The following is a 12,291-nucleotide window of genomic DNA, read 5'->3' as shown; positions in this document are numbered from 1 at the left end:
GTCCTCTGACCTCTTCCACATATATGATGGGCTGCACATGCCCATCTCCACCCCCCAAAAAAATAATGAATGTAATTTAAAAATCAAGACAGATTCTAAGGTCAACTTAAGAAGAAGTGGTACTGAGCACTAACCTTTGCAAGATGTTCCCTGTGCGCTGTGCTCAGCTCCTCTCGTAGGCCCAACAGGGACGTGTGCAGAAACTGCTCTGCTAGAGTCCAGGCTCAAGAGACCCGAGTTTAAGATGAGCCGAGTTTAAGAAGATTGCCCAAATAACAACTGGCGGAGAAGTGAGGGAGAAGGAAGGAGAGGAAATGAGGGAAAAGGAGGGTGAGGGGTAGAAACGTGCGTTTGTTACAACTTATTATTCATTATTATTTATTGCTGTGATTAACGATATTATTATTACTTAGTCATATTTATTCATTGCAGTCGGCAGGTAGAAGCAACCCAAGCATCCGCTGCTGGATGACAGGCTAAATAAGACCTAGCGCTGAGTACGATGGAGTATCGCTCAGCCGTAAAGAGGAAGGACAATCTGCCACGTGCTGCCACGTGGGGGAACCTGGAGGACATCCTGTTAAAAAGGGACAAGCCAGACACAGAAGGGTAAACACTACTTGATTCCACTTTCCTGACGACCCAGGGGGATCAAAGGGGAATGGTGGCTGCCTGGAGCTGAGGGGCCAGGCGGACAGAGCAGGTACTATCGGCAGGTAGAGAGTTTCAGTCGTCCAGCATGGAAGATTTGTGGAGATGGAGGATGGTGGTGGTTGCCTAAGTATGTGAATGTACATTTAAAAATAGTTATAGACTGTAAACTTGGTTATGTCTATTTCACCATAACTAATCTATCCATCAACCGACAGACTCCAAACCGGGTCATGTGAGGTTCCCCCAGATCCTTCAGCCTTGCTCTAGTGTGCACAGTTGAAGGGGCTCCACTGAGAATGGACTTTAAGGATCCAGGATCCCCCCCCGGGGGGGGACTACAGGCTGTACAATCTAACCTTCTAATGTACAGGTGCACCCAGATGGAAAGGGGGAACATCCAGTCACTGGCTAATGCCCTACCCCATGAGACAGTACCACATCCTGTTCCTGTTGGGAGCAGCATCTCCCAGATCCTAGCTGGCTCATTTGCTAGTACGAGAGGTCCTGATACCACCCTGTGGTGGGGCGGTGGGTGGGGGTACTGAAGAGCTGGCCCCTAGTCTATGCTTCCCTTGCCTGCAGCCTCCTTCGTCAGCCCTTGGGAGAAGCAGCCACTGTGACCACGAAGAGCAACATTTGAGATATCTCTAATGAAGGAGAGAGACAGAATCGGTCCTCCAGGATGAGGACACACGAGGCAGGAATAAATTGCATTTCCAGGCTCCTCCTGCTTTACTCCCAAGCCGAACAGACGTTATTTTTATCAAATACTTTGTATGCTGTGACATGCTTTGCCAACTTTCTATTATTAGACAAATCAGGGGAAATCTGAGTTTGGTTTCTCTTGGATCACCCTCCCTTCCCACTTTTGCCTGGCTGGGAGAGGGTGTGATGACTGGGGAGGGGACCTTGGCTTATCAATAGCAATAACAGGAAAGTGGCCGCCATCAAGGACTCACTTGGGTGCCCAAACTTCCTAGAAATGGTTCTCCCTCCTTTGAAATGGTCTCGATCATGGCATCGTCCCAGATGCCACAGCTGTGGAACCGGAAAAAAGCAGGCATTCTAGAATATTTGACAACTGTGTCCTCGCCCCCATTTCCTGTGAGGGAGGGCTTATGGTACTAGCTAAATTTTGGTACATTTCTCCTGCAGAATATGGAAACTCGGGAAGGAGTCTTTAAAAGTTGCTATTCTGTGGGTGGGATGGCTTGGCAGGGCCACCTTAAGCAAGGGCTCTCTTCTGAAGGAGGCAGACGAGGTCAGAAGGCCAGAGGAAGGATAAAGGAGACAGAGCCAGGGGGGGTGCTGAATTATGGGGTGGGAATTCCGGAGGCAGATTCGGGAGGTGGGGTAGATGGTAGGCTGTCATTAGGAGGGTTTGTGAAAGAGACAAGCGAAGAGGATTCTTCAGAAATGCTGTGGGTGTTATGAATGGAATCCACCCCCCCCCGGCCCTTTGGCATTTTAAGAAAATTGCAGAAAGACATAAATTAACTTTAGAACTATGCTTTGCATTGCAGAGGGCGGAGAGATGGACCGACTGGTGTTTACTCAAGGCATCCCGGACGACTGGGAGGCTGGGATTTAATAGGAAGGAGTCCTACGTGCCCCCATTGCTCCCTGAAACTCAGCCTGTGTTTCTCATATTTTAAACTGGTGTCTTGGACTTGTTTCTTTCCAAGTGTTTTTCAGGTTTTTTTCCCCCTTTGAACTAGGTAATAATTACTTTGTTGTTGTGACTTAGTTGTTGGCTTGAGAGAGGGTCTCACTGTGTAGCCCAGGCTGGCCTTGAATCTCTCCTACTGCTTCAGTTTGGTAAGAGCTGGCTTTACAGGTGGGGGGGAGCATCCATCACACCTGGCCCAAGAAGGTTTTGTTTTGGTTGTTTGTTTCTTAGCACCAGTGTTGAAAATTGGGATGTCGTGTTTTAAAAGCCCGTGATTCCACTTCTGTTTCTTGTACTGACAAGGCCCTCCTGCCCCCCTCCCTGGTAGAGGACCCGACATCCACAACTCCCACAGGTGCAGCTGCACGCACACCTGGCTGCATCTTGATTTACACCACCTACCATCCCGTCAGGGCAGACAGAAGACATCTGCCCGGTGTTCCTGGTGGCTGGCAGTGACAGGAACAGCAGAAAAACGGAAAATGAAATCTTGTCCAAAGCGTCAGAGGCAGAGAGGTCCTGACGAGCCACCAGGAAAGGGCCGGGAGCATGACGGCACTCAGGACAGCAGGCTCAGTAGTTGGGACATTTCTTCCTTCTGGAAAAGGCAGCTCAGGAGGTGAGAAATCAGACAGCAGCTCAGCCCTCCACGGAGAAAAGCCAGAATCCAGGGCCTCCCAAATGGGGGACCCCCACAGGACTGTACCTTAGGACCGGATGGATTGGAAGCAGACGGGGTTTCGCGAAGCCTCAGCCAACATCCAATTAACTTAATTCATCAAATTAGAATGAGGTGATCCCAGACTGCTGTGGCTCCCAGGTGCCCTGCAGAAGCCATGTAAATACTCTCTGGAGAAACATAATAACATCTTATAACATCCAAATATGCCTCTCATTACTTCTACTAACAATTTTCACATATAATTTCAGCATATATAAAAATAACCAAGGGCACATGGAAACGAGACAATATGGAAGCAATTCAGCAGAAACAACTATAATAGAAAAAGTACCAGAGATCTACAGCAATTTGGAGTTAGCAGAAAAGACTTGAAAATAACTGTGGTTGGGTTAGCGAGATGGCTCATCGGGAAAAGATACTTCCCACTAAGCCTTGGAGACCTGAGCTCAGTCCCTGGGATCCATATGGTGGGAGGAGAGAAGTGACTCCTAAAAGTTGTCCTGTGACCTCTATATGTGCTTAGTGGCATACATGTGCTCATATCCATGCATACACATAAACATAAAACAAATACATATAAAGAATTTCATATTATATTTACTGAATGAGATAAAATACATGATAAGAAACAGAGAGCTAAAAACTATAAAAAGATGATAATGTAATAAACTAAAGTAGAATGTTAGAACTGAAAAATAATATTACAAAACTTTAGTTAGGTGTGGTGCCAGAAGTAGCTGGGTCTTTATGATCTGGGGGTCAGCCTGGTCTGCACAGTGAGCTCCATGCCAACAAGGGCTACATAAAGAGACCTTGTCGCACAATGAACAACAACAAAACAAAGTAGCTGAACGTGGGAGCCTGACAGACTGGACACAGCTGAAGGAGGTGTGGGTCAGAAGAAAACATCAGGATAAACACAGAGGAACAACATGATGTAAAACTGCTATCGGGAAAATAAGAGGCGTAGACGTCGAAGACTGAGATTGTAGAAGTGAGAGAGAGCAGGGAAGCAGCAAGAGTCGAAGAGAAAACGGTTGAGACACTGCCAACAGTGACTTAAAGGCACAAGTGACACGTTCTGAAAGCCCAGAGAGCCAGAGGCAAGACACGGTTTTTTAAAAGCCACTTTGAAGAACATTACAGTAAAATAGACAAAAAACCAAACACAAATAGAAAATAAGTTAGAGATAGCCACCATGGCTTTAACGGACAGAAACTGGGAAAGGAGAAATTAGTGAAACGTAAACAGCTCAGGTGACAAAAGAAACCAGCTGTCAACCTAGAACCCCACGCCCAGGGAAAACAGCCTCTAGTGTTTAAAAAGAAACTAACAGGCCGGGTGGTGGTGGTGCACAACTTAACCCCAGCACTCAGGAGGCAGAGGCAGGTGGATCTCTGTGAATTTGAGGCCAGCCTGATCTACAGAGCTAGTTTTAGGACAGCCAGAGCTACACAGTGAAACCCTGTCTCAGAATAAATCAATCAATCAATCAATCAATCAATCAAAAACTTTTTTTTAAAAAAAGAAGTTAATACAGATTCAGGAACTTTTACAAGCACAAAAACCAAAAGATGTTCTTTGTGGAAAAGCAAAAACAGTTGAAGACGACAGATTTATGGCAATGCAGGGCAGAGATAAAACATAACAATGTCGGTCAGAATCTAAAGAACAGGAAAGTATCTTAGCAGCACATACAGGCCAGCAGAGGAGTCAAATGGAATGAGGATGAAAATGTTCAAAGTTCCTTGCAATACTATGGGAAAAGATAGAAGTGCCAACTAACACTAGACATTGAGAACTTGTGATTCCACATTGTTGTTCTAGAGCCACCTGCAAAGAACAGTCAAGGGATTTACAACTTCCAGCACAGTGGAGGAAAGAATACAATATTCAATTGCTGCAAAAACAGTGAAAGAAGCCGGGCGGTGGTGGCGCACGCCTTTAATCCCAGCACTTGGGAGGCAGAGACAGGTGGATCTCTGTGAGTTTGAGACCAACCTGGTCTACAGAGCTAGTTCCAGGACAGGCTCCAAAGCCACAGAGAAACCCTGTCTCAAAAAAACCAAAAAAAAAAAAAAAAGTGAAAAAGAATAAAAAGCACAGAACACACACACACAATAAATGTCATTAAAACTAGGAAAGCAGAGGCAGGAGGATTGGCATATATGTGAAAACCCCAATCACAAGCAAAGAAAAAATAAATAAATAGTGAAATAATCAATAAGATGGGAATTTAAAGACAGGAGTGGTGGCTTATACTTGTGGCCCAGCTACTCCAGAGACTGAGGCAAGAGGATCATAAGTTTGAGGCCAGCTTGGACAATTTAGAAAGACTTTGTCTCAAAGTAAATAAAAGGGGTTAGGGATGTAGCTCGATAGTAGAGCACCTGCCTAACATTGAAGGCTCTGGGTATAATTCCCAGTACCGAGAGGAAGAGCACATTAGGCTTAAGTCTAGGAAGGGTGACTATTATATTAAATGTAAACGAACTAAGTGCTTTAATTAAAAGTCAATCATAGAACTGGCTAAAACTTTATGTACTATTCATAAAAAGGTCTGAAACTTTGTATTAAAATGAAATTTTAGAGTGGCAATATAAATGCTAATAAAATTATAATAAAGTTAAATAGGACTTACAGTACTATGTGACAAAGACTTTTAGATTAAAAACAATATGGAGATAAAGAGGAATACATGATTATAAAAAGTTTAACTCCCAGTGGCTATAAAATTTGCATTTACCATATAATACAGCTTCAAATGTATAAGTATGACAGTGAAGGGAGTAGATAAATGAGCAGGGATCTATGTGTATTATTTGAACAGGCTTAGCAAACTTTATTCTGTGAACGCAACAATTACAGGATTCATGTTTTCCTTATATTTAGGGCCTTGCCACCTTGCAAGAAAACAATAGCCCTGAAATGTCCTACCTCATTTCGTGTGCATATAGGACTTTCTTTGGTCACTGAAGTGTGAGAAGTCACTTCCAGTGTATTGGCAAGCATCTCTCCTCTCCTTCCTGAAAACATAGTTTTCGAGCTTCTTCAGTCCAAGTACTTGACACGGAGCAGGCTTCCCAGCTGTAACACCTGCGTCTGCTTTACTCTGGGTACCATTCACTCGCGTGCCACTGTACCTTACGCCAGCGCCAGCGGGGCAAGGGCCTGGAGACTGGAAGAACACACAAGAGACCTGGGTCGTTCCAAAGGAGATCAGCCCAAAGCCGTTTATTCAACCTTGGGGAAATCCTTACAGACCTAGCTGCTGCACAAGGAATTCCCCCCAGGTAGGTGGGAAATTGCCACACCCAAGATGGAGTAAACAATGCTCTATAGCTAATCACCAGTCAGGGCAGAAGAAGAAATACAGGAACAAACAGGAAACGCTGGCTAGCCAGAGGCTGTCCTCAAAATGAACCCCGGGAGCAGGGGTAGACCCATGGGCCCTACACCCAGCCAACTGCAAATGGATGTGTCGATATTAGTGAGCATGTTAGGCAGAGGCAGTGTGAGCTAAAGGAACGCAATCAATGGAATGCATGAACACGCACGTGTGTGTGTGTGTGTGTGTGTGTGTGCGTGTGAGTGTGCGTGTGCGTGTGTGTGTGTGTGTGTATCTGATGAAATGGGAGTTTACTAGATTTGGTTTATACGATAGGCCTGTGTGGTCCAATAATGACCATCTGCGTGCTGGGGCACACAGAGACCCCCATAGCTGCCCAGTCCATGAAGCTGGATGATTTAGCGGTCTCAGTCCAACACTGAAGTCCCTGGAGAGTTGCTGATGGTCAGTCTTCATTGGGAGGCCAGAGAAGCGAGAGTCTATCGGCGGAGGTTGGCATAGCACCCCTAAATGAACCTTCTCAGGAAGGAGTAAAGGTGGCAGCTGACTCCACTTCCTCCTTCCACCTCCTCATATCCGGGCTGCCAGGGAGATGTGGTACCCTACTGAAGGAAGGTCTTCCCAGCCCTGAGTGAATTCTCTCTGAAAATACCTTCACAGACACACCTAGAGATATGTTTCCATCCTGATTCCAATGATCTCAAGCTGACAATCAAATTTCCCCAGTGTTTGTTACCTCCAGTCACTAGGAGAGTTTTTATAACCAGAGCACATTCAGGTCTTCCCTGAGTGAGAGACGGTCTGGGAGCGGTGCTTTTCCTGGGTAAGGAGGTAAGCTCCTTTGGAAAAGGGAAAGCAGACCCCAGGAAGAGCTTAGGAAGTTTGTTGCAGGTGGTTTTATTTATTTATTTATTTATTTATTGGTGTTGTTTTGTTTTGTTTTGTTTTGTTTGAGACAGGGTCCCTCTACACAGCCCTGGCTATCCTCTAACTCACAGGCTTTGTAGACCAGGCTGGCCTTGAACTCACAGAGATCTGCCTGCCTCTGTCTCCCAAATACCGGGGTTAAAGGTGTGCGTCACCACTGCCTGGCGTGGTTGCAGGTGAGATACTTGAATGTTAGCAGTGATGGAGAGAGTGTATTTTGAGAATCTAATCCAGGGAGAGAGGAGGATTAGGTAGAAAGCTACCACCAGAGACCCAGCTAGTTTGGCTTGATTCTCATGCCCTCTAGAGGTAGCAGTGATTAGGAGTTTGGTGAGAATTTCTCCCTGGTCACGTGCCCATATGAAAAGCTCGGTCAGTGCCTTGTCGCAGCAACAAGAAACCAAGCACAACAATCTCTTTCTTTCTCTTAACTATCTAGAAGCCCCTTTCCTGAGGTTTCTCCATGATTTTTTTTTCCAGATTCTTAGAGCTTTATGAAGCTTTATTCTTGGTTTAGATTGCATGCCCCTAGGGCCTGCTGCCTTCGCCCATTTCACCAGGAACAAAGCTGGCTCCCAGGGTCAATGTCCACTGTGCATTCTTACCTCACTAAATACCCGCTGTGCTCACACTTCAACAAGCTGAATTCCCGCGGCTCGTTTGAGTAATTATTAACCTGCGTGCTTCCATTGCTCAGTGTCCTGAAGGTAGCCATGGCGAGGAAGTCAGCATGGAGCAAGCTGGATTTTGTTCACTGTGTTTATATCTGGTGCCCAAAGGCCTGACAGAGGGCAGATGCTCAGTGCATGGGTCATGACCCTGCTGCTCACAGGCAGCAGTAGCCAGCCCTGGTGAGCAGCAATCTTCATGAATTTTTTTGCTCTGTTTTCTGAAGCAACTCTAAAAAATGCCCCCATGAACGCTGAAATCGATAGGTCAAGGGACATCTATATGGATCGTTTCGAGGCTCAAGGAACGTGGCAGAAGAGGAAGCAGAAAGAAGGTAAGAGCCAGGAGACAGGGAGGGGCGCTGCAGAATGAATTCCTTCCACTCTGACATGGATATCACACTCATGAAACGGCAGCAGTTGTCATTACCGGTATCAGACCTGCGCAAGTCTCTGCCCGACAGTGTTCTGACATACATGGGGAGGGGCCCAAGAATCCTCACCTTCCCCTGAGGAACTATCAGTAGTTCGTTTACCAGTGGAGGGCAGACAGTGTCTTCAGTGGTCTGGCTATCGGTAAATTGCTCATGATCTCATAATCTCTCACCCATGTCCATGTAACTAACCGTAAGTAACTTAGTCATGAATGCAATAGACCCATCTTAAAGACTGAGGCAGGGAGCAATACAAGAAGAGAGCTGGCATGCCCATGAAACAGGTGTGCACATATCACACACACACACACACACACACACACACACACACACACACACACACGGATGGGTTTTTTTTCTAATATTACCTTGAATTGCTTCTTCAGTTCTAGCGATCAATAATGAACCAATAGGGGAAGTTGTTGTTCAATGAGGAAATGCTTAATTTATCATTAAAGAAAGTTGATTTAAATCATCAAAGGAAACGTCTGGATCATTAGGGAACCTGGAGATTTTCTTTTCTTTTTCATTTTGGGCAAAGACACCTTACTTAGATTTGCAAGGGTGATGTGAATTCTCAACTATTATACAAAAGGGGAAGAATTATTATCGGCACAGACACATTCCCTGGCAAAGTAACTTTTGAAGGACCTGGGAAAGGATTCTAAAAACTCATTTTTGAGATAAGTCGGTAGATGATTGCCCTGGTGTAATGGCACACAAGAGCCTGAAGAGGGCAGCGTTGGACAAGCAGTTGAGTGCTACCTCTGGCTCTTCCTAAAGAAACTGGGCACTTGAGCTCAGACGGGTTGGGAGACCAGCCTGGGCAGCTCGACCCAGCTTGCTCTAATGTTTGCACAGTGAATCACTCACAGGGAAATGTCTCCAAGGACAAGGGAGAGCAGAGATTCCATCCTGTACCTAGACTCAGCCTGGGACAGTTAACACACAAAAAAGCTATTGTCTCTGAATTTGGGGATGAAATTGAAGGCTGAATGAATGGGTCTGATTCACCCCTGAGGCTCTAGTTCCTTCGTTCTCTGGGGGAAAAGGTGGCAAAATCTTAACCAGTTCTACTTGAGAAGGCAGCAGAGCAAAGTGGTCAAAAAGCGCCAGCCCTGGAGGCAGACAGTCTGGAGCCAGCACCTCAACCTTTCTGAAGGTAAGGTTCAGCCTTTCCACATCTCAGCTTCCCTGGCCGCCACACAGAGCAAAGGGTTGGCTGCCCCGAGGATGAAAGGGGCTGGGGCAGGGGAGAGACGGCGGCCGGCGTTCAGAGCCCAGGAGTAAGAGCTGTGACAGTGGAGGCGATGAGGTTAAAGTGCACGCCATCAGGTCAAGCATGCCTGCTTCAGCTTTCCATTCCTGTTCAGTGACGAAGAATGGGAGGTGAGAAATCTACCCACTTCAACGCTTTGGAACTACCAGGAGAGCGAGGGAGAATTGGGCTCGTGGTCACCGAGCCTAGCTTTCCCGCACTGTTTACACATTGCCTTCTAGCCTCAGAGTCCGCCCTGTGTTGACTAGAGGGTCTCCTTGTTTGGAATAGTGTGTTTGCCTATGTGGCACGACCACCAGCCTCAGAACCCACCTGCTTCACATGCAGAAGGGAAGACAGTTCCCATTGCATGCTCAGAGGGCAGCGATCAACTAGTTGAAAAAGCATGCGGAGTTGCAAAAGTTGATCAGAGCAAGACCCCCCCCCCCATCTCATGTGGGGGAAGGGACAAGGGCAAGTTCAGAGCAGGGCATAGACACAACTTGGCCAACATACTTGTTCTTTCACCTGGCAGCTGTCCAGCCCCCAAATAGCCTGTGTGTCTAGTCCAAAAATAAATCACATCAGAGGGGAAATGAAAGAACATGGGCTCTTGGCCTTGGCCTTCTGTAGGCATACCAATGCCAGCCAACCTTTCAGGGGCTGGACAGGGAGGCCTTACCTTCCTCCCGGGGCCCCTGAGACCAAGAAGCCACCTGCTAAGTGGTCAGTGGGGTGTATGGTTTCACCCAGCCTTTCCCTTGGGGGGTTGGTGTCTCCTCAGCTCCGTTCACACCATAGAGAGAAAGGACAAGTGGCTCAACAACCTCCAGGGGATAAAGGCCTCCTTTTCTGGATGGACACTCCCTTCTAATGGTGACTGGAACCGCCCCTTTTCAGCAAGCTACTTGCAGCGTCCTGGGAGCCCAGTGTGATTGCAGCGGCTGTCACCACCCCAGAAAGAAAGCCCCCCCCCCACGAGACAGAGGTGAGTGCCTGTGGACAGAGGTGAGTGCCTGTGTTTCTGCTCCTCGCTTTCCACTTGTTCCTCCCCCCTTCCCTCAACCCCTGCGCCCCCACTCCCAGATCTGGGTCAAAGATAGACTGGAGTCTTCAAAGATTCCTGCCTCTCATTCAGAGGCGAATTCACCCCCCAGAAAGAACTATAGAGGACGAGTTCTTAGCCAGGAAGCAGGAAATTATTCCTACCCCGTGAATTATCTGTGCTCAGATCCAAGAAGAGGTAACCAGGAAATTGTAAACTAGCCAAATCCCATCACCATAAAGTTAATGCTTTCTAAAAGACACAGCATGGAACAGGAAATAAAAGAAATAGCTGATTCTCCCCTAAGGAGCAAAAAGGAAAACAAAAAACAAAACTAAGACTTGCTCCTCCCTGGTGTTTCAGGGTCCTGCAAAAATATACTTAGTAGATTCAATAACTCCTTACTTTAAGAAAAGGAGGAATGAAGTCAGGAGTCTGGGGAGAGGTCCTGGGTAAGCAGAGGAGGGAGAAAGAAGGGCAGTTTGCATCTTGGTGTAGCCTTCTGCAACCCCGAGCGCACCATTTGAGGATGAGTACAGGGGCCGCTATGCCCAGCACATGGGTTCTGTTACTGCAGACATAGGCCACTCTGAGCAATGGTTTGCATCTATCCATGCTAAGAAGACGTCATCAAAACCCAAACAGGAGCCACGTACTTGCATAAATCTGGATTCTGTCAATGATCACAATCTAAACCGAGAGTGAAGAGACTCGGGCAAAAAGATGGTATATCTCCCCTCATGTCGAAAGCCGAGGCTTTGGTACAGTGGCCCTAGGTGGGAAGGTATCCTGAGTCCTTCTCTCTCCATCCTTTGCCTTTGGCTCCTGGTCAGGTTCTGTTCCCAGAAGGACTTGCCGTGATAGTGGCAGTGTGGCTGCCAGCAACTCAGTCCACATCCCACTGACATCCCGCTCCAGCTGGACTTAGGCTTGGGTCTCACAGAACCAACGTGGAAAGGCCTGCATCTATTGCTGCCGTGGAGTGGGGGTGTCATCTTCTCCAACGCCACCTGGGTTGAGAGTAACAAGGGTGACTCCCCCAAAGGCAATCAAAGTGTTCATCCCCAGAGAAGGGGGCTGGTTACAGGAGCCCAACAGTTGCCACTATGTGGCTCTTTCTGCAATGGTAACTTCGGTCTCCCTTCTCCTTTCATTCATCCGTGTTATTGATAAGAAGTTTCAGAGGAAGAATAATTTATTGGTAGAACAGATCACTAAGAGATGCCTGCCTTGTTGTACCCAGAGACCCCTGGCAGTGAGGAAGGAACTAACACCAGAAAGCTGATGCTGGCTCAGGTCTAGACCAGCGCTGTGCCCTGACTACTCTAGGCTGTCACTCACTGCCTCTGCCGTACATGTTACTCTGTCCTCCACTCCCCTTGTCCCCAATCCTCCCTCCGCTCTATTGATGGAATTCATCTTGCCTTGCAACTTGCCTTGTCCAACCCTTCCAGACACTTTTGCCGTCTCTCTTCTCTGAACCTGAATGGCATTGTCAGGACTGCTGTTTGTTTATGTATTCTTTAAGAAGTCTGAGGAGCTGGCCATGGTGGTACACGCCTTTAATCCCAGCACTTGGGAGGCAGAGTCAGGCAGATCTCTGA

At 47.1% G+C, this 12,291-nt stretch overlaps 1 protein-coding gene and 1 long non-coding RNA gene across 2 annotated transcripts in view; one reads left to right on the top strand and one right to left on the bottom strand.

Annotated features, from left to right (window-relative positions):
* Nucleotides 1–249: 249 nt before the first annotated feature.
* Nucleotides 250–6,171, bottom strand: LOC113457086. Its single transcript, XR_003377720.1, has 4 exons — nucleotides 5,944–6,171; nucleotides 3,030–3,172; nucleotides 2,726–2,921; nucleotides 250–279 (listed from the first exon to the last, which is right to left on the bottom strand). It is a non-coding gene; the product is annotated as an uncharacterized LOC113457086 (long non-coding RNA).
* A 4,243-nt stretch (nucleotides 6,172–10,414) lies between these two features.
* The window catches only part of Fgf1 (fibroblast growth factor 1), a 98,126-nt gene continuing 96,249 nt past the window's right edge, over nucleotides 10,415–12,291 (top strand). Inside the window, exon 1 of the mRNA XM_013349569.2 lies at nucleotides 10,415–10,630. The gene's annotated coding sequence lies outside the window, so the exon portion shown is untranslated. The remainder of the gene's footprint in view (nucleotides 10,631–12,291) is intronic.

Source organism: Microtus ochrogaster, chromosome 18 (genome assembly GCF_000317375.1).
Source record: "Microtus ochrogaster isolate Prairie Vole_2 chromosome 18, MicOch1.0, whole genome shotgun sequence".
Lineage (NCBI taxonomy): Eukaryota > Metazoa > Chordata > Mammalia > Rodentia > Cricetidae > Microtus > Microtus ochrogaster.
This window is presented reverse-complemented; position numbering and strand designations above follow the sequence as displayed.